This window comes from Miscanthus floridulus, chromosome 8 (genome assembly GCF_019320115.1).
Source record: "Miscanthus floridulus cultivar M001 chromosome 8, ASM1932011v1, whole genome shotgun sequence".
Lineage (NCBI taxonomy): Eukaryota > Viridiplantae > Streptophyta > Magnoliopsida > Poales > Poaceae > Miscanthus > Miscanthus floridulus.
In genome coordinates this window covers 117,581,151-117,603,050 of record NC_089587.1, presented here as the reverse complement: position 1 = coordinate 117,603,050, position 21,900 = coordinate 117,581,151, and the positions used below count along the sequence as shown (strand labels likewise).

General features: G+C 46.4%; 1 long non-coding RNA gene and 1 pseudogene across 1 annotated transcript; both read right to left on the bottom strand.

Annotated features, from left to right (window-relative positions):
* Positions 1-201: 201 nt before the first annotated feature.
* Positions 202-1,063, bottom strand: LOC136469789 (uncharacterized; annotated as a pseudogene).
* A 17,667-nt stretch (positions 1,064-18,730) lies between these two features.
* LOC136473379 (uncharacterized) lies at positions 18,731-21,673 on the bottom strand. Its single transcript, XR_010762602.1, has 5 exons — positions 21,257-21,673; positions 20,124-20,185; positions 19,301-19,408; positions 19,048-19,207; positions 18,731-18,937 (listed from the first exon to the last, which is right to left on the bottom strand). It is a non-coding gene; the product is annotated as an uncharacterized lncRNA (long non-coding RNA).
* Between the last annotated feature and the right edge of the window lie 227 nt (positions 21,674-21,900).

Below are 21,900 nucleotides of genomic sequence, written 5' to 3'. Positions count from 1 at the left end.
CGCAACCTCTAGATCGGGTTAGGATTTATCGGTGGGGAGCTCAGCTCAGGCGAACCACGTACACCGAGCCACCGGACCCACCTCTATATATTGCACAGTGTAACAGGGCCCCTCCAGCCATAGTGGGCTGGGCGCCTCCGATCTGGGCACGGATCAAAGACCCAACTGGGCCGTTGGGCCAGTTTAGTATTATAGATCAATCTAACAGGACGAGCTCGCTCCGGCCCCCGCTCCGCTCCGACCCCCGCGCCACCGAGGCTGGACGAGCCCAAAGCTTCGCATCAGCTTGCTCAGGCATCTCTTGGCCCGCCGTTCCCGCGCTTCTCTACCATGCCACCGCCGGAGAAGATCGCCTGGAGGCCTCGAGGTGACCGAAGTGCGTGCGTCTTCCCTTGTACGCCACCTCATCCGGGTTCTCCTGAAACCGCCGTGGAAATCAAGGTCATGCATCAATCAGGAGAAGCTCATCCGGGTGATACGCCCAGCAGCGATCCGCACGAAATAGCACGTACCGCTTCCACTCGGCCTCCTTGGCGACGACGACCCGGCGACGCGCGTCGTAGGTGAACCGCGGGTGGTCCTTGATCCGGCTGACGGCGCCGAACTCGCGTCGGAGCTTGACCAGCCGCCGCTGCAGGTCCTCGACGGGGAAAGCGGACCCGGTGGACGCGTTGTGCTCGGCGCGGATGGCCGACCAGTCGTCCGCGGTGAGATCGCCCACGCCGGCGCTGCCGCGCATGCCGCGTAGCAGCAACAGGTCCAGGAATTTGGCGTCGTGCTGGTCAATCATCAATAGTTGGCTCACGGTCGTGACTGGTTGCTCTGGCCGCATTTGCACGCTACGCATCTCCTGCCTTCCATGTCGATGGAATGGTCAGTTGGTCCCAAACTAATGGACGATAAGTCTGAGAGCAGCGAGCGAGCACGTACTGCGAGGCATCGGCAGCGGCGCGGAGTCAGAGGCCTTGAGCTGCGCCATCGTGGCGGTGCCATCGACGTCCAGCGCCACCCAGTCCCCGCGGAGCGTCCGCACCATGATCCTCATCGTCGTGGACACAGGAGGAGCTGGCTCGCCGCAAAAAAGGGCAAAAGGAAAAAAGTGTGTTAATTCTGCACACATGACGATTTCAGATAAATCATCCTTACACAATTTGGACACAGATTGGATGATTTCAAGCGTCGCCCCGCTTCTGCGCATATCCTCAAATATGGAATGAGAGTCCAGTTTCCTCAGATACGGAATCCCGATCACGACATGACTGATCAGGATGGACAAGAGACGTCGATCTAACCATAGGCCGAAAATTACATGCATGCATGGGAGCGTACTTGTGTTAAATGCTAGAGTAAAGCATCTGGTCACCCGGTCTATGGTGCGTAAGGCTGGATAACGAGTCAGCTCGGCTCAGCTCGTTCTGGCTCGTTAACATATACTTGGCTCGGCTCAGCTCGTTATCCTTAACGAGCCAGAAAGCCAGCTCGGCTCAGCTCGTTTACGAGCTCGAGCTGGCTCGTTAAGCTCGTGAGCCAAGTATAAAAAGTACATAAAATATAATATTTGCATTTATCTAAAGCTTAGAATGGTAATAATATAAAAATAATACATCCAACAGCCTTAAATCGAACAAAATATTCATATGCACTAACATATCGACCATTTGTAAAGTGCAAGACATGAAATAATACAAAACTAATATAAGTTATGATGACTTTTTTCCTGAAACTATGGCTCGTTTGGCTTGCGAGCGGCTCATGAGCTGGCTCGAGTTAGCTCATTATAGCTAAGTAGCTAAAATGTTGGCTCAGCTCGGCTCATTACTATAATGAGTTGAGCCAAATTGAGCCAGCTAACGAGCTTTGAGTTTTTCGTCCAGTCTTAATGGTGCGTTGGATATGCATGTCAGGGAATGGATCGAAACAGGAGACTTGGAGTCCGGGCCGACTTGATCAAGTGTTTGCTTTGTTGGGCGTCTATAAAATTAAGAAGTCCACGGTGAGAGGACACACACCACATAGACTTTGATCTGCGAGTGCGCACACAATGACGCTGCCGAAATCACTTACCACGCCTCTCTGGATCCTGCTACCGGCGCACGGTGGTTAGTGAATAGCTAGCAAAAACCGTCTATCCAACCATGAACCATCCCTGTCCGTGACGAACACCCTAGTGAGATCTTTGTTTATTCATGCCTATCTTTTTGCTTGGCCTGTTCAGTAATAACAATTATTTAATTACATCGCTTTAATGTTAGCTACGAACAAAAGTTGTACATAGTGCGAAATCAATTGCTTGGCCTGTTCAGTAACACTTATTGATTCCCTTTTATGTTTTTAAGGCGTAGAGACTTGCATACCACTGATTTTCAGTTAGTGACACCGATAGCTTTAGCTAACTTAGTCACGATACATAAGCTTTTTGCATGTCTTTGCTCCACGATTCAATTTTTCAGTTTAAAGGTTATAAAAGTCTTTTAGTTTATCTTACAGCTGGGTTAGTACTGCTGAGTGCTTAAAAAAACATAGGTGATCTTGTTAGTTATTACTATAGGTGAATGCAATAGAAAATAGCTGTTCTCACTACGGGAACCAGGAGGTTTGCCGAGTGCCAGGGGCACTCGGCAAAGCCTAAAAAATACTCGACAAAGGGTTTGCCGAGTGTCGACACTCAGCAAACAACACTCGGCGAATTTTAGTCGGCAAACAGACTTTGCCGAGTGTTTTTTGTCGGACACTCGGCAAAGACTTCGCCGAGTGCCGGAAAAGCACTCGGCAAAATAAAAATACGAAAAAACCCAAAAATAATAGCAAAAAAATCCAAATTTTTTTTTCGAGGGAGGCCGCAACCGGCCAGCGCCCGCCTGTCTCCATCGAAGTCGCTGCATTTTTTGCGCTAAATTCGCGGCTAACACAGCCGGCGGGATTCGAACTCATATGAGAGATATGAGAGATGTAGATTTTATGAACAATGTTATTGTTGCTTTGTCAAATGAAGAAATGACCAAAATAAACTTTGTAGATCTTAAGAAGTTATACAACTTTGTAGTTGAAAAGTTTTTCATTTGAATTCATTTAGAGCCTCAAAAATTGCTTTGAAAAACTGATTTGCCGAGGGTAAAAAAAAATGCACACGGCAAAATGCTTTTTTGTCGAGTGCCAAAACAAAGACACTAGGCAAAATACATCTTTGCCGAGTGCCAAAACAAAGACACTCGGCAAAATACATCTTTACCGAGTGCCAGAAAAAAGGCACTCGGCAAAGACGCATTTTGCTGTGTGCAAAAAAATAGCACTCGGCAAAATACATCTTTGCCGAGTGCCAGAAAAAAGACACTCGGCAAAGACGCATTTTATCGAGTGTTTTTTTTTTTTTTGCCGAGTGTGTCTTATTTGGCACTCGGCAAAGACCGTCTTTGCCGAGTGCCTGATAAAATACACTCGACAAAGCCTCCGGCACTCTGCAAAGTGCTGGTTTCCGGTAGTGTCTCGTGCACTGGTAGGAGACCCGACTAATACTACAAAGAGAGGTATGTAATGATATTCTCTGTGATATTCCATCGGATGCACTGTGTACATCTATGATATGCTACCAATTCATGCCTAGCAGTCGACGATGCTAAAGAACGGAATTGAGAAAGTGATAGAGCCCGATGGCAAGCATTGATCGATTAGAATTACATATTGTTATCGGTCTTTACTAAAAACTTACGGTACTTGATATTTATAATAATACATAGATAGTATATAAAAATTAAAGTTATCGGTCTAAATATTTTTATGCTTTGCAAGAGAATAAAAAAACCTATCAAAGTTATTTTATCTCGATACAGGCTTAATAGAACATTGTATATTATTGTCAACGTGGTCGTCATAAAATAATTAAATTATAGATTTTAAATTTTATATACAAAGGATAAAAATATAAATAGATATGTATCATTTTTGTCATTGTTTCTCATCGACATTTGATAGTTTTCTTTCTCTCCCGTTGTAACGCATGGGCATAGACAAAAAAAAATGAATTTTAGGATCCCAATGCAAAATCATTTATTACCTTTTTATTATTTTCTAAAAATGATTAAATCTGTCACCGTACGCGTGGACAAAAACATGTATTACCCGTGCAACGCTAGGGCATAAATCGAGTGTGTGTGTATATATATATATACTATAATGGACCAGTCAAAATTATATTAGGTCCCCCACGAAAACATCCCCGCTGGGAGCCTCCAACCATTGCGCACCTAGAAAAATACACACACGAATTCGACACTATTAAAATCAAGGGTTAATCAAACACCATAACTAAATTCGATGGCCACAGTTCGATGTGGGATGCCAGGCTTCTCACCCCGCCTTCGCAGTTCTCACTACTGGAAACGCGTACTTTGCCGAGGGCCTGAGGCTTTGCCGAGGGCCTGAGGCTTTGCCGAGGGCCAAATATCGGGCACTCGGCAAAGAGACTCTTTGCCGAGGGCCAGACAAAGGAGCCCTCGGCAAATAACGGCCCTCGGCAAAGAGGCCTTTGCCGAGGGTACGACCCTCGGCAAAGACAGGCCCACGGCAAATCAAATCTTTGCCGAGGGCCTCGGCCCTCGGCAAAGATACCCTCGGCAAAGTAGGCCCGTTGGGTCACGGCGGCCATTTCCCGTCAAACTTTGCCGAGGGCTACCCGTTAGGCCCTCGGCAAAGGTTCGGCAAATTTTTTTTTAAGTCTTTGCCGAGGGCCCCAGACCAGGCCCTCGGCAAAGATTTTTAAAAAACCAGTTTTCGGCCAAATTTTTTTTTTATAAATCCGCTTTGCCGAGGGCCCGAGGCTAGGCCCTCGGCAAAGAAGACCTTTGCCGAGGGCCAGGATAGGCCCTCGGCAAAGATTTTTTATTTTTATTTTTAAAATTCTTTGCCGAGGGCCACGGGGAAGGCCCTCGGCAAAGAGCCCTCAGCAATTTTTTGTGTTCGGTCCTTTGCCGAGGGCCCAGATCCACGGCCCTCGGCAAAGATTTTTTATTTTTATTTTTAAAATTCTTTGCCGAGGGCCACAGGTCAGGCCCTCGGCAAAGAGCCCTCGGCAATTTTTTTTTTGGTTTTTTTAGCCCATTTTTTTTGTGGTGCTACAATACATTGTTTTTAACTCAATTTTAAAATTTAGGCCAATTTTGATTTTGTTTTGTATATTTCCTTAATTTATTTTGATTCTTCGATTTTTTTGAATATGTCAAATTTGAACTACAGGTGCATGGAATATTGCAATGTAGTGTTTTGAAAAATGTTATTCATGTTAATTGGTGCATGTTGAGTCCCTATCCACAAGCTCGCATCAAATTTTCACGCATCTTGTTCGCGTAACATGGCGACCGACTTGCCGGGAAAGTGTTTTAAAATTATATAAAATCCATACGAAGTCCGAAAATCACAAAACTTGGCGAGATGTCATATTATCGCATCGAACCATTCTCAATTTTTTACCACAGCCTACACAGCCTATATATATATATATATATATATATATACTATAATGGACCAGTCAAAATTATATTAGGTCCCCCACGAAAACATCCCCGCTGGGAGCCTCCAACCATTGCGCACCTAGAAAAATACACACACGAATTCGACACTATTAAAATCAAGGGTTAATCAAACACCATAACTAAATTCGATGGCCACAGTTCGATGTGGGATGCCAGGCTTCTCACCCCGCCTTCACAGTTCTCACTACTGGAAACGCGTACTTTGCCGAGGGCCTGAGGCTTTGCCGAGGGCCAAATATCGGGCACTCGGCAAAGAGACTCTTTGCCGAGGGCCAGACAAAGGAGCCCTCGGCAAATAACGGCCCTCGGCAAAGAGGCCTTTGCCGAGGGTACGACCCTCGGCAAAGACAGGCCCACGGCAAATCAAATCTTTGCCGAGGGCCTCGGCCCTCGGCAAAGATACCCTCGGCAAAGTAGGCCCGTTGGGTCACGGCGGCCATTTCCCGTCAAACTTTGCCGAGGGCCACCCGTTAGGCCCTCGGCAAAGGTTCGGCAAATTTTTTTTTAAGTCTTTGCCGAGGGCCCCAGACCAGGCCCTCGGCAAAGATTTTTAAAAAAACAGTTTTCGGCCAAATTTTTTTTTTATAAATCCGCTTTGCCGAGGGCCCGAGGCTAGGCCCTCGGCAAAGAAGACCTTTGCCGAGGGCCAGGATAGGCCCTCGGCAAAGATTTTTTAATTTTATTTTTAAAATTCTTTGCCGAGGGCCACGGGGAAGGCCCTCGGCAAAGAGCCCTCAGCAATTTTTTTGTGTTCGGTCCTTTGCCGAGGGCCCAGATCCACGGCCCTCGGCAAAGATTTTTTATTTTTATTTTTAAAATTCTTTGCCGAGGGCCACAGGTCAGGCCCTCGGCAAAGAGCCCTCGGCAATTTTTTTTTTTGGTTTTTTTAGCCCAGTTTTTTTGTGGTGCTACAATACATTGTTTTTAACACAATTTTAAAATTTAGGCCAATTTTGATTTTGTTTTGTATATTTCCTTAATTTATTTCGATTCTTCGATTTTTTTTGAATATGTCAAATTTGAACTGAACGTGCATGGAATATTGCAATGTAGTGTTTTGAAAAATGTTATTCATGTTAATTGGTGCATGTTGAGTCCCTATCCACGAGCTCGCATCAAATTTTCACGCATCTTGTTCGCGTAACATGGCGACCGACTTACCGGGAAAGTGTTTTAAAATTATATAAAATCCATACGAAGTCCGAAAATCACAAAACTTGGCGAGATGTCATCTTATCGCATGTGTAGGCTGTGGTAAAAAATTGAGAATGGTTCGATGCGATAACATGACATCTCGCCAAGTTTTGTGATTTTCGGACTTCGTATGGATTTTATATAATTTTAAAACACTTTCCCGGCAAGTCGGTCGCCATGTTACGCGAACAAGATGCGTGAAAATTTGATGCGAGCTTGTGGATAGGGACTCAACATGCACCAATTAACATGAATAACATTTTTCAAAACACTACATTGCAATATTCCATGCACCTGCGGTTCAAATTTGACATATTCAAAAAAAATCGAAGAATCGAAATAAATTAAGGAAATATACAAAACAAAATCAAAATTGGCCTGAATTTTAAAATTGAGTTCAAAACAATGTATTGTAGCATCACAAAAAAAACTGGGCTAAAAAAAACCAAAAAAAAATTGCCGAGGGCTCTTTGTCGAGGGCCTGACCTGTGGCCCTCGGCAAAGAATTTTAAAAATAAAAATAAAAAATCTTTGCCGAGGGCCGTGGATCTGGGCCCTCGGCAAAGGACCGAACACAAAAAATTGCTGAGGGCTCTTTGCCGACGGCCTTCCCCGTGGCCCTCGGCAAAGAATTTTAAAAATAAAAATAAAAAATCTTTGCCGAGGGCCGTGCATCTGGGCCCTCGGTAAAGGACCGAACCCTAAATCGGGACGCGGCCCAAATTCCCGATCGAAAATTTAAAAAAAAAAACGTCGACCGTCTCCCTCCCCACGCGCCCGCTCGAGCCCGGCCCCCCACTCGTCCACCACGCCGCCCGCGCACCCGCGCCCGCGCCACGCTGCTCTCCGGCAACGCGCGCGCCCCCTCTGCGCAGCGCCGTCTGCCGAGCCACGGCCGTCACCGCGCTGACGCCCGGGCTTCCCCGCTCGCCTCAGCCCACCGCCGCCGCAGCTCCCGCCCGCCGCACGCGGCCCCGCTGCTCGCTGGCCGCCCCGAGCCCGTGCAGCCCCGCCGCCCCACCGCCGCGCGTGCACGTCGGTCGCTCCCCCACCTCCACCACGCTACGCGCCCCGCGCCCTCTCCCCCCCCCCTCGGCCGCCCAGCGCACCCCGGCGCCCCACCAGCGCGCCCCACCACGCCCAGTGCCGGCCGAGGTCACACCCTGCCTCAGTTCCCGTCTCCGTCGAGCAAGGGGAGGTCGACCGCCCCAGCCGGCCCTCCGGTGGCTCCCCCTCACCGGCCTTCCCGCCCCGACCCCAGCCCCTAGGCCGCCTCCGTCGCCGGCTGCTGTTGGAGGGGAGGAGGCAGAGGGTGAAGTTGGAGGAAGAAGAGAGGGAGAAGAGGAGATGGAGGAAGGGGAAGAAAAGGAGAAGAAGAGGAGAAGGAGGAAGGGGAAGAGAAGGAGAAGAAGGGGAAAAGGAGAGAAGAAAGGGAAGAGTGGGAGAGGAGTACTCCGACGCCGCTCGACCTCGCCGGAGAAGAAAGTGACCTCCGCACCGTGACGCCCGACTCCACCGCAACCCTAGGTAAAACTCTCGTTGTCGGCCTTCGTGCCGTATGTGGTTGTGTGGGCCTTCGTGCCGTAAGTTGTTATGAGGGCCTTCGTGCCATTGTGGTTGTCGGCCTTCGTGCCGTTTTGGTTGTGTGGGCCTTTGTGCCGTAAGTTGATATGAGGGCCTTCGTGCCGTTGTGGTTGTCGGCCTTCGTGCCGTTGTGAATGTCGGCCATCGTGTCGTTTTTTTTTGCAGGTTTTGGAAATCTCCCCGTGCAGGGGAGGTGCTGCCGAAATTTTGAACAAAAAATAACCTATTGTCTTTTTATGCAGGAGAAGAGTACGTCGGAGGGGACCCGGAGGACCCCGATCGTCTTCGTCGACGTCGCGGTTCTGCCGTCACTGCGTCGCCTCGCCACTGCGTCGATTCGCCACTGCCCCGCTAGCCTTACTTCACCGACACCCTAGGTATAAATAACCTCTTTTTGCGCATGTCTGTCGTAGCCCGCGCGTAACCCAGTTAGGCGTCTCCCGTCCGAAAGAGATACGGTCGTAGGTATGCGAATCTTTGCATATCTGCGACCGTATCTGTTTCGGATTGTCCACGTTTTTTGGACAGCCCGTGGATGCGTTGATGGGTTAGTTTCCATGGTCCGCTCCGGTCCGGGAAGGAGTTTCGGCAACACCTCCCTGTTGTTCTCCGGATACACACTCTCCCTTGCAGGACGTGTATCGGGAGAACAGCGGGGAGGTGCTGCCGAAATTCTGTCTCGGAGAGGAGCGGAGCATGGAAACTGACCTCATCTACGCATCCGCGGGTGGGATTAGGACCTATCCTCACCTATTAGACAGTAGGAACACCGCGTAGATGCAATTGATGGTCACGATACTCTATGCTGTAAATGTTAAAGGATGGAGGACCGTCAGTGGATGTACATGGGCTAGAGAAGCGGGAGTGACTACGACTATGAATGGGTGAAGGGGACAGATGGTTTCTTAAAACATGCATTTGGCCCAGGAGCAGGAGGACATTCTCTAGTTTGGTGTCCCTACAGCAAATGTGACAATAGGAGAAAAATAGACGAGAAGACCATGGGTAGACATCTTGTGTTCAATGGTTATATGCCTGGCTACCAGTAGTGGATCTACCATGGTGAAGCAGATCGTATAAGAGCGGAGGTGGTGAGAGCACGCCTCGAGGCTTTTGATGATGATGCCGGGGTAGCAGACATGCTAGATGACGCCCACCAAGCTCACTTCGCTGAACGACGTGAGAAGGAGGAGATGGAGGAATCCGCAAAGGACTTCTACAAAATGTTGGACTCGGCACAGAAACCCCTTCATGAGCGTACAATGATTTCTCAGCTAGATGCGATTGGACGCGTAATGGGGTTGAAGGCCGAGTTAAACCTGAGTCGAGAAGGCTTTGATAAGATGTTGGCCGTGTTTGGCACCATGCTACCGGAGAAGCACACTTTGCCAACAAACTTGTACGAGGCAGAGAAACTCCTTCGTATGCTTAAGATGCCGTATGACAAGATACATGTTTGTCCGAAGGGGTGCGTCCTATTTAGGAAAGAACATAAGGATGCAAATTACTGTCCGAAGTGTAAATCCTCCAGGTACCTAGAGGTAGACTCTGGTGATGGTCAGAAAAAGCAGCTTTCGATCCCCGGGAGAGTGCTACGTCACCTTCCTTTCCTACCGAGGATCCAACGGCTATTCATGACTGAGGAATCCGCAAAACAGATGACATGGCACAAAAATGGCAAACGGTACAATCCTGGGAAGATGGTACATCCGTCTGATGCTGAAGCATGGACGTATTTCAATGACAAACATCGTGACAAAGCAGCTGAGGCTCGTAATGTACGTGTCGCGCTAGCAACAGATGGGTTCAATCCTTATGGAATGATGGCTGCCCCATACACATGCTGGCCCGTTTTTGTTATCCCCCTCAATCTCCCTCCCGGCATCTCCTTTCAACGGCATAACGTATTCTTGTCGTTGATAATTCCTGGACACCCGGGGAGTAATATGGGTGTGTTCATGGAGCCTGTGATTGATGAATTGATCCACGCTTGGGAGAAGGGGGTATGGACATACGATCGAGCTACAAAGACAAGCTTCAAAATGCATGTTTGGTACCACTACTCCCTGCATGACTTCCTGGCGTATGGGTTATTCGCCGCCTGGTGTGTTCACGGGAAGTTCCCATGCCCAGTATGCAAGGAAGCCGTGAGGTTCATTTGGTTAAAGAAGGGTGGCAAGTATTCGTCGTTCGACCAGCATCGTCAGTTCCTCCCTCTAAACCATGAATTTAGAGAAGACATCAATAGCTTTACGAAAGGTGTCAAAGTGACAGACCCTAAACCGCACTTGACGACTGGTGCCGAGGTTCGTGTTCAGATAGATGCTCTCGTGCCCAATGAAGAAGGTGGTTTTGTGGGATATGGTGAGGAACATATGTGGACTCATAAATCCGGCTTGACGAGGCTCCCCTATTTCGATGACCTTCTTCTGCCACATAACATTGATGTAATGCACACTGAAAAGAATATCGCTGAGACACTTTGGGGAACTCTCATGGACACTGACAAGTCTAAGGACAACGTTAAGGCTAGAGTGGACCTAGCGATGTTGTGCGATAGACCGAATCAAGCGATGCAGCCTCCTAGTGGCCGAAATAAGAACTGGAAAAGGCCTAAGGTCAATTTTGTCTTGCAGATTGATCAAAGGAGGGAGGTACTAAAATGGATGCAGATGTTAATGTTTCCAGATGGATATGCAGCAAATATTAGCAGGGGAGTGAACTTAGGCACTCTGCGAGTCAACGGGATGAAGAGTCATGACTACCACATATGGATTGAGCGGCTTCTTCCGGCGATGGTCCGAGGCTATGTCCCTGAACATGTCTGGCAAGTGCTGGCAGAGTTGAGCTTTTTCTTCCGCCAGCTTTGTGCCAAGGAGATATCTCGGACCATCGCTCAGGACTTGGAAAAAGCGGCACCTGTGTTGCTCTGTAAGCTGGAGAAGATCTTTCCACCCGGCTTCTTCTTGCCGATGCAACATCTGATTGTGCACCTCCCATCCGAGGCACGTTTGGGGGGGCCCGTGCAGGCCCGTTGGTGCTATCCGATCGAGAGATGTCTAAAGACTCTTCGTAAAAAATGTACAAATAAAGCCAGAATTGAGGCTTCCATTGCAGAGGCATGCCTTCGGGAGGAGGTGGCAAACTTCACAACGCTATACTACAAGCCGAACCTTCCTAGCAATCATAATCCACCCTCTCGTTACAATACTGGCGAAAATGAATCGACCCTGAGCCTTTTCCAAGGCCAACTCGGCAGCGCAAGTGGATCAACCCCAAAGCTATTGGGAAATGAAGAGTGGCGCAGTATCATGCTATATGTGTTGAATAACCTTACCGAGGTGCAGCCGTTCATCAAGTAAGTTCTCAATGAACTTATTTCAATATGCCATCACTATTCTGCATCCAACCCCATTGATTCTCGTTCGGACAGGGAATTTGTTCGTGGATTCTGGCATCAATCAAGGGATCCTACCTCGCATGAACAAGACACCCCTGTTTCACGGGGTGTGGGAGCGGGGAGGCCTGATTTCATTTCTTGGTTCAAACAAAAGGTAATGTCCAATTTAGCTCGTACGTTCGATCGTCCAAGGTGATCGTACGTTTGATTAATATAACGATCTATCATGATTCACCTTGCAGGCCCAGACCGATTCGTCCATGAGCGATGAGTTGAAACATGTTGCAAACGGCTGTGATGTTAGGGTGAAGTCATTTACCAGCTATGACGTGAACGGATATCGCTTCCACACAACAAGTTACGAGCAGATTTGGCCCAAACGAAAAACCACAAATAGCGGAGTTTGTACGTCCGGCACTGATGGCCTCGACTATCATGGTAGAGTTGAGGAAATCTATGAACTCTCATTTTATGGAGACGAACCTCTTAAACCTGTCATGTTCAAATGCCACTGGTTTAATCCTCGATCAACGAGACGAACCCCTCATCTTGGGCTAGTGGAGATTCGAGAAGATTCTATCTATCCTGGAAAAGATGTCTACATTGTGGCTCAACAGGCCGTGCAAGTGTATTATACTCGATACGCCAACCAAGACAAAGAGGATCTTAAGGGTTGGGCTATTGTGCACCAGGTATCTCCACATGGTAAACTACCTGCCCCAAACGATGATGATTACAACTTTAACGCAAACACATATGATGGACAGTTCTATCAAGAAGATGGGCTACCAGGCACGTTTGAGATAGTCTTACCCGAAGCAATCGAAATGGATGTAGACAACGAAACGGTTGATGACGAGGTCGATGGAGATGTGGTGGTAAATGCCAAGGACATAGCAATGCTTGAGCGATTACTTCTAGGCAATGACGACGATGACAACATAGAACCTTCGGATAGTGTTGCCCATTTGGACAATTTTGACAGTGATGATGAGACCTATGATCCCAATCATGAAGATTATTCCTAATACATGTAATACTATGGTTTTTTAATTTATGTTTTGTTTATATATTTTGAATCTATTTCTAATATATGTACTAATTAGTCTTGTTCATTCTTTGTGATTGCAGGTGATTGGACAAAGATGGCGAGCAGACGTCCACGTCGTGACACGCCCTCGGTTTACGGGAGAGACCGCCCTCTCCTTCGAGGTGAGGGGTCGTCGTCCGGGGTAGCGTCCGCAGGATGTGACGAGAGGAGGACCAGGGGCAGCCGCCGTAGGAGGCAGCGGTCTCCTCCCACGACACGTGATGAGGTGCTAGAGGAGGAGCACGTGACGGCCACGGCCTCGTCCTCGTCGGAGGACGAGAGGGGTCAGCAGACGGGCGAGGGAGACGAGGCGCTTGAGGGCGAGGGAGGCGAGGCGCTCGAGGGTGAGGGAGAGGGTACCGCTACCCGGACTCTCTACGAGCGAGGTCCCGCGAGCCTCCCTCCGGTTCCGCTTCCTCACAACCGCTCAGTGATACGGCCTATGGCAAAGAGGTAAGTAACTATGGATGTTATCACAACTACTTCATAAGATATGTTGGAAATCTTAAGAGAAACTGATAAATTTTCTTAATCACTTGTGCAGGGCGTGGTTGGTTTTGTCGGGTACTCCAGCACGCACCCCCGCAAGCATCCTTGGTGTTTTGTGCAGGAAATGGTACCCCGGCATTGTGCAACTGTCCGAAGAGCCGGTGGTGCGGGAGCCGGCCTCCAACTGGGACAGGTACGCGCTGGTCACGGATGACACTTACCGCAACAAGCAGGAGCGAGTATTGGCGGAGTTTTGGGTAAGTCTCTCTCGCACAATATTGCTTAATACATCGCATTCATTGGTTAAATCTTTTATTGAAATAATGAATGGATACATTGGTTTTGTATGCAGAAATATTTCAAGGCCGAAGAAGGACTTGAGGCCCAGGCGGATCGGGCGGCTGCCGCAGCTTGTAGGAAGTATGTCACCGAGATGCACCACCATGGGCGCGTCCAGGCCCACATAGACTACTACAGGTCGGTACTTAGGCAGTTCCTCCCCAAGCCTCAAGCAAGACGGATTACGCTGACCCGGGACCAGTACCTTGAGGTAGGCGAATAATATTCATAATGATTCGTTCTGATATTAAGTAGGTTTAATTTCTTCTTATATGTCAAATACTCGATGACTTGTAGGTGATTCCCTGGTGGTGCCGATCGTATCCTGAGTGCTGGGCCATGATCGTGGACAAGTGGTTATCACAGGACTTTGTTGACACGCACGAGAGGCAGCGGGAACAGCGTCTGATGAGGCAAGGTCCAACTCACCATCAAGGCAGTCGTAGCCTCCCCGGATACAAACAAGCATACGTAAGTGATTTCTTTCATTTATTTTGACGCTCAATTCTATTTGATTTCTCACCATCTTCCCGTCTTTCTCGCAGGAGGCTGCGCACCCGGGCGAGGAGATCTCGGAGTTCTCTGCGTGGGCTATGTCTCACATGGGCAGGGCGTCGTCCTCTGTCTCCTTCGACCCGGCTGCCCCGCCCCAGATGTACTCTGACCCGAACGTGTACACTAAAGTCCAAGAGTACACGTCAACGGTAAGGAGGATCTATGGGGAAGATTACAATGTGCGCACTGAGCCCATTGATGCAGAGGCGATCATGAGGCTCGGAGGAGGCAAGAAGCACGGGCGGTTGTGGATTGCAGACGGCGCCATCGACTCCACCACTGTTCCCTCCCTCGACGCTATCCGAGCACGGAGCACGAGCTCCAGCCAGCCCATACGTCCACGGCCGTCTCCAGCACTGCAGCAGGTCCAAGCACTCCAGGTAATTCATGTTTTACTCATCGTACGTACATATTTAAACACCTAAATTAGATTTGCATTACTGATACATTGGAGTGAAATATTGCAGGCCGAGCTGCAAGAAACAAAAAGGCAAAGTCAAGAGCAGAACGCGGAGCTGACCGCACAGCTGCAGGCCCAGAAGGTCGCGTTCGAGGCCGCGCAGAAGCAGATGGCGGAGATGATGGTGATCATGCAAAGTCTTGGGCAAGCATCGGGTGTACCTGTGCAGTTTTCAGCTCCTCCACCTCCTACTCCTGCAGCTACTCCTGTAAGTATGAAAGTTCACTTTTCGCTTGTGCTTTGCATGTATGTCGGCCTTCGTGCCGTTGTGGATGTCGGCGTTTGTGCCGTTATGGATGTCGGCGTTCGTGCCGTCGTTTCTTGCAGGTTTTGGAAACCTCCCCGTGCAGGGGAGGTGCTGCCGAAATTTTCAATTTAGACTAATCTTTTTGTATTCCTACAATACTAGATGCAATCTCTAAGTTTCAAAACTGTTTTCCCGGATTACTCACACATGCAATCTCTGCTCCTTTGTGCAGCTTCAGTCCGCGGGTTCTAATCAACCCGCTAGTGCGTCATCGGGTGATCCTGCTTTTCCTTCACCATCGTCTCATAGGCTAGCTTGATGAGGACTCGTGCTAGGTGATGTGGTTGGACTTTAGCGTGATTTGTGATTTATGGTTGTGACTTGTGCTTGGATTTTATTAACTTGTCGTAATAAACATGTGAATGATGATGAACATGTGACTTGTCGTTGTAATATATTGTGATTTGTGGTTCACAATTATGGTTGTCATATATTGTGAGAAAATGGGTTCTGTGTGATATATATATGTATATATATGAAATGCTTGTGTCGATGGAATGCAAAAAACAAAAAAAATTAAATTTCTGCCTCTTTGCCGAGGGCAATGACCAAGGCCCTCGGCAAAGAAGTGCCCTTTGCCGAGGGCCCAAGCAATAGCCCTCGGCAAAGATTTTTTGGAAAAAATCCTGCCAATTTCTTTGCCGAGGGCCAGGGAGTATGCCCTCGGCAAAGGGTTAAAAAAATTCAAAAAACCATTTCTTTGCCGAGGGCCGGCCCTCGGCAAAGAATTTTTAAAAAATCCTGCCAATTTCTTTGCCGAGGGCCAGGGAGTAGGCTCTCGGCAAAGGGTTAAAAAATTCAAAAAACCATTTCTTTGCCGAGGGCCGGCCCTCGGCAAAGAATTTTTAAAAAATCCTGAAAATTTGTTTGCCGAGGGCCAGGGAGTAGGCCCTCGGCAAAGGGTTAAAAATTCAAAAAAACCATTTCTTTGCCGAGGGCCGGCCCTCGGCAAAGAATTTTTAAAAAATCCTGAATATTTCTTTGCCGAGGGCCATAGAGGAGGCCCTCGGCAAAGATTTAAAAAATAAATAAAAACTTTTATTTGCCGAGGGTCGGCCCTCGGCAAACAAATTCAAAAAAAAATCCATTTCTTTGCCGAGGGTCGGCCCTCGGCAAAGAAACCGCCTACGGCGCCGGCATCTGACGGCGTCTTTTCTTTGCCGAGGACGATCCTGGCCCTCGGCAAAGGCTTTGCCGAGTGCCCGATAAAGGGCCCTCGGCAAAGACCCCTTCGCCGTCTAAAAATTCCCCGAGGGGTCTTTGCCGAGGGCAGCCCTCGGCAAAGCCTTTGCCGAGGGTTTCTAGTCCTTTGCCGAGGGCCAGAGGCCCTCGGCAAAGCATGCGCCTCTAGTAGTGTCTCACCCCCACGCCCTCCATCCCACGCACGGATGGAAGCCGCGCCCCCACGCACGTCGTGACCTCGGAAGCCTACGCCAACGGAAAAAAAAATCAAACACACCACTCCTGACCCCCAACCACACCATGGAGCCCAGCGTGTCTCCGGCGACGAGGGATCACGTGCGCAGGCACCAGCACCGGATCCGGTTCCGCGCCGTCGGCTAGGCCCTGCCCGCCCTCCACCCGCGACTGCGTTGGCCGTCGGTGCGCCCCCATGGCTTCCGGTCCCTCTCGCGCCTCCGCCCTCTGCCGGAGTCTGCCCCTAGCCTGCTCGCACGCCCGCGTCGCCATGACCACCTCAGGCTTGAACGCCCGGCGGCGCCAGGCTGTTTGACACCCGATAGGACGCGCGGTGGCAGGTTAGCACGCTCGGACGATGTCCACGGTGGGTGATCCGCGCCTATTGCCTCGGCGAACTCCACCAGCCTTCCTAGATCCGGCAAGACGGCGCACCGGCATGGTCCCTGGCAGATCTGGGCAGGTGTCCGTTGGATGGGGAGATGCGGCTTCCCCGTGGGCGAGCAGCGCGAGGTCGCCCACCGACTCGGCGCCCTCACCGTGGCCCCTGCTGTACGAATTGGAGCGGAAGGCAATCCCTCCCATGCGGTGGTGGTAGGCTGCCGTCGTCTGCGCGCTTCAGGACGTCGCGTGCCCCTCGTGAGGCCTTGCTGCTGACCACCCCCATTTTGACTGCTACTCTCTATGATTGCTCGCTGTAGAGGAGACTCGAGGGTGCTGCTGTGCCATGCTGCTGTTGGTGAGTTTGCATATTATCATCTCATCATCTTCGAAGTATATTTCCTCATGAAAAAATTGTGACTTTTATTTTCTGCTTTTAATATTTTGCTCTGATAGTGCAACAGCCTGGATCAAAGATTGATAACTAGAGCAATTTATATTCTAAAAGCAAAATAGCAATTTAAATTGACTAGCAATTTCAGTTGCATGGATATGACCATACATGGACTTTTTTTGTAGAAACAAGGAGGGGTAATCCCGGACGAATTATATGTATATTATATATAAATTTTAAAAGTTACAAAGAGAAATATTGAGCTCAATCTTGACATGAAGGTGTTCTGTTATCTCGTTAGTTTCATTTGGAACAGGTTAATTTCCATTGGAGAGCTCGGTTTGTTCTAAAAGAGTGCTTTGATTTGAACTGACCAGGGGTTCTGACTTGGCATCTTTGTGTGGAGTGGTGGTTTAGATGCTCTTTCTTCTCGGCATCGCCCTGTTCGTCAACTGCAACAAAGAAGTAAGCATATTTTAGAGCTTCTTCAATGCATTTGATTAAGTACCTCAGTGAATTTGTGTGCAAATTTGACACCTCCAGTTATTGGCTGTGTGGGTATGTTTTGTTGGTGAACTGAACAAGCTTTGGAAATATTGTAATTTGCTTCTTCTCGATTATTAATATGAGAAATAATTTTACTATGCCTTCTTATGCAAAAGTGTTTTCCGAATTGTATATATGCTCAAATACAATTATGTAAAAGTTGAACTATAAAAACAACATTGGTTGTTTTTATGTGCATCCCCAAATTCCAGCAAGTTCAAAAAGTGATGTTCAGATTTCTAGGTGTTTGAAAGTTCATTCTTCACTCTTTCAAGATTGTTGAAAACGGTCTGTTTCTGGCTCTGTTGGTGCTACTGCTGCTTCCAATCAGATCTGAAGAATGGAAAGGAGGCAGTGGACCTCGCAGGACCAGGGGCTGCAGCTCTAGCCTCCTCTATGTGATCGCGGTAACAACTCGTCTGAAATCTTACTGTTTATTGTATTCAAGGTTTCAAGCTGCACTACTACAACACGGGGATATAGTAACACCAACTTGTGTTACTATAGGCTAAAAAAAGTGTTACTAGCCCTCTTAGTAACATATTTTTTTATGTGTTCCAATTGGCCATGTTACTATAGACTGATCTATTGTAACATGGAATATGTGCTCTTTTATATATAGAAAAGTGTTACTACTTTGTAACACATTTATATATCTATTGGAACATTTGTCTAGTGTTACAGTGATTCTCTGTTGTAACACTTTTTTTAGCTATAATAACACTTCCATAATGTGATGGAGTACATAGTTTGTAACACATATCTACTGTAACATTGTCTAGTGTTACAGTGATTTTCTTTTGTAACATTTTTTAGTGTTCTAGTAACACTTCCACATTGTAGTAGAGTATATAGTGTGGAATGGAGTAACACATGGTTTACAACACATGTTTTACCTATTGTAACACATTCAACTTTTTAAATAAAATATTTATATTACCCTTATATATGGGCTACACATTGCAGAATCACACAAATATGACACATTATAGAATCTCATGAGCCGCAAATTTCAATAACCATAGCAAGATCCACAAATTATTTGAAGATTTCAACGTAATACTTGTTCAAATCAAGTGACAGTGCAGGTACATAATGATGTGGCTCTAGCTTGAGAGCAACTACATATAGTATTGAAGAGTACAAGCCCATACTACTAGAAATGAAAGTGTGATATCTAGTGTTCTTAAATTTCATTGCTTCTTCATCCATTTTTGCACACATCAATATAAGAATTCAGCCATTAATCATTTCAACCTGCAAAGAGAAAGTTATAACATTAAATATTATTCTATCTATGTTAGTTGATGTAAACTTAAAAGCTAGTACGAACATACAAATGTCAAAGTCCGAACAATTGTTACCACCTTTGGCAAGGGCATCACCAATGTTATTGTACCCAGGATGATTGATATCCACTTTGTAGAATTGATTTTGTCTCAACTCCACCAAAACATGTTTTTGGATTAGTGCTCAAAAGACCTTATTTGGATATTTTGTAGTCATGAGTACCACTGTGGACCAAACCTATATTAATTTGACATATCACTTAGCGACCAACAAACATCGTTTGTTTATCAAGATAATGTTGTTAAGATAAGTGATATTTTGTTCACCTACCATCATTGGAGGAGGTTGCTCATATTTCGGACTCTTGTGGCATGTAGCCTTGTCATGAGCTACCTCTTATTGTGCAATGGTAGTCTCTCCAAGCACTCCATGATGATCCTTACATATGAAACAATATAAAACAAATATTTTACTATAATAAATATAAAAATATGGTTCTTAAATTTTGTACCTTTATTATTCTACCTCTATAGAATTCCTTGGGCAAGAATTAAACTGAAAGGAAGAGAATGGTAATTGCAATTATACAGTGTTATAATGTTATTTATCTTTAATAAATTGATATTATAAGTCTAATATATCATATTCAATGGTTCAATGAAAAGATGTACCACTATTTGTCTAGAGTCATTAGCAGAGCATTATTTGGACATTGTTTCTACTTCTAGAATTAGTAATTCCTTGTCATTAGTGTCATCTTAGCATTAGTTCCAATACAAATTCTTGTAAATCATAATCACTAGGCAAAAATATTGACATATAAACAAACTAAGAGTATATTATTCTTAAATACAACAAACCAGTTGATAACTTTTTTATTAGAAAAATAGATTATCATCGTCACTATATGTAGACTCACATGGTTCTTTGTTCTAGTAAAGAGGAGAAATGAAAATAGCATGAATTATTATAAAAAAAGCCTTTGTAGATAAAGAAGTATTTCACGAACAAGAGATTTTACCAATTGATCATTCTATTTAAGGAATCCATCTTTCTGATTTGGTGCAACACATTGAACTCTCTAAAAAATCTAAACAATATTAAAGCCAATAGGGACTAAATTATGTGAGAATATGCTAAATAAAGCAAATACCTTTTTTATAAGCATTGCTTGCTTCTTTAAATTACCATGACCACTTCCGCTACACAATTCTCCTAGAAAAGATAGAGAGTAACATTTCAATATAGAGTTACAACACAGAAGAGAAATACTACTACATCAAACTGACACTTAATAGTTCCTAGATCTCTACCAGATGACCATTATTAGGATTCTAATATTTATATATTTTTTCGTGATTCCCTAGCTCTGGGATAGATGGTGGTCAATTAAATGTTAAGAAGTGTAAATCTAAATTAATTCATATAAAGCACATTGCATCCAAAGTACTGACAGTACTTCCATGGTGTTGGTTGCTAAAAATCTATTTCACTAATTGACAAGTTGGTCATGAGAATGGAAACTTCATAAAATGACACTTGAGTGACAGAAAAACTTATTCACATAACTTTGAATAAAAGAACATATGAATAGAAATTGAACATATATGCCCAATATACATAGAGCAAACTACTGTTGTTTTGTTTGGTCATCTAGTGGGATTGTTTTAGTCATGAATCACATTGCCCTACTGATTCTGATTTCTGAATGAAGTAAGATGTTAGTTGACTGATTACAAGGAAAAATATGAGAGCAATGGCATTGCTACGAATAAGAAACATCACAATTTCATCGGTCTAATCGGGTTAAAAAAGATGTGGTTGCAGTTATACAGTAGTTTCACAGATGAGCACATGCACGTAGTCGAACTTTATCTCTAGGCAACAGATGCAAATGCATGGGAGCAAGTCTGAGACAACAATTGGCAAATGGTAGACCGTGTAATTTTTTTCTATAAGATACACAATCATCGTGAACGTGAACGCATTCACAGGTTCATATGTACATTTGTCAGGTTCTAAAAATTGCACAATCAGGACACCGCAAATTCAATATGTAAGTAGTAGAGCATCACAGGAAATGATTCAGAAGGAAATGACAAATCCAAAATAAACCAAGGCTGACAAATCCACAGCACATCAATGTTGAGATTACCAAATCATATCAAGGCATCAAGAGGAATTCTATTCCATGTTAAAAACTAAACCTAGGTTTCCACAAATTTTAATCAGAGAGGTGGTGATCATGACAGAGGGAGAAAGTGAGATGTTAGACGGGCATCATACTTTCTATGTTGGAAGATTTTGGAGCCGTTGTCGAGTTAAAACTTGTTGATGTCCTTGGCGCTTGAGTGGTTGCTTGTTCTCAACCGAGCCGCAAATCGCTGTGACCAACGCGTAGGTGCTCGTCCCGTCCCAATCACAATGAAGTAGTCCACGATGCACGCGTACGGCATGTCCAGCTCCTGCATTCCACAGAGAACAGGCGTATCAAACTTCAAATGGTGGGTGACAAATCCATCATGCTTTAGCGATGATGTTGCAGGAGACGAGGCTGCGGATGCCGCCGCCATCGATGCTCGGCACCGTGATGAGCCTTCCCTCCGATGGCGAAGGGCCAAGCTCGGCAGAAAACACTGCAGCCAGGACGAGGCGGACTGGGCAAGCGAGCCGGCGCCGGCCTCTGGGAGCCTCCGGTCGATTTGCGTGCGGAGAAAATGGATCTGTTGGAGGAAATAATGGAGGAGGGAATTCAATTTTCTTTTTCCTACTCGACGATCGGATATGGACGTGAAATACGTGATAGGCAACTGCCAGCGACCTAGCGTTTCTGAATTTTGACTTTCCGTGGCAGATGGATTTTTAGTAGGGAAAATTTGGTGGGAAATATTTCAGTCATAGTTTTAGGAGGGAAGCTAATATGGTTCCTG